We start from the raw sequence: 950 nt of genomic DNA, 5'->3' as shown, positions 1-950 counted from the left end.
AGGGTGAGGGTGAGGGTGAGGGTGATATTGAGGGTGAGGGTGAGGGAGATAGTGAGATTGAAGGTGAGGGTGAGGGTAAAGGGGATGTAGCTCAGTTGCTATACAAAAAGAGATCAATCTTCTTTGATTTAGAATATTGGGAACATTTGTTAGTTCGCCATCAACTAGATGTGATGCATATTGAGAAAAATGTATGCGAGAGCATCTATGGCACATTACTCCATCAACCGGGGAAAATAAAAGATGGAATTAATGCTAAAAAGATCTTACACATCCAGACCTTAGAGAAAAAATTAACAAAGCATTGATTGTATTAGCTCCTGATGAACAAAACAAAGTCCTGCCCCCTGCCCCGTACACTTTAAGTAAGAAGGAAAAAAAATGTTCTGTGAAACCTTGCAAAGTGTTAAAGTTCCTGATGGATATTGTTCTAATTTTAGAAATATTGTTTCAATGGATGATTGTCGTCTTCACGGGCTTAAGTCTCATGATTGTCATACCTTGATGCAACAACTATTACCATTAGCAATTTGAAATTGTTTACCTCAAAATGTCGGATCTATCATAATCAGGTTGTGCCTTTTCTTTAATTCTTTGTGTTCTAAGGTAGTAGAGCCCAATTCTCTAGACCAATTGCAAAAAGAACTTACAATCACCTTATACAATTTAGAATAATTTTTCCTACCTGCCTTATTCGATATAATGGTCCATTTAACAGTCCATCTAGTTGAAGAAGTTAGATTATGTGGCCCGGTTTACCTTCGATGGATGTATCCATTTGAGAGAGAAATGAAACCTATAAAGGGCTATGTACGCAACCGATACCGTCCTGAAGGTTGCATTGTAGAGTGCTATATTGCTGAGGAAGCACTTGAATTTTGTGCTGAATACCTTTCAAATTGTAATTCAATCGGACTACCTACTGGTTGTCTAATTGATTTTACAATCGA

The sequence above is a fragment of the Citrus clementina genome, unplaced genomic scaffold, assembly GCF_000493195.1.
Source record: "Citrus clementina cultivar Clemenules unplaced genomic scaffold, Citrus_clementina_v1.0 scaffold_2, whole genome shotgun sequence".
In the NCBI taxonomy this organism is placed as follows: domain Eukaryota; kingdom Viridiplantae; phylum Streptophyta; class Magnoliopsida; order Sapindales; family Rutaceae; genus Citrus; species Citrus x clementina.
The sequence above is the reverse complement of the archived record's forward strand: the minus strand, read 5'-3'. Positions refer to the sequence as shown.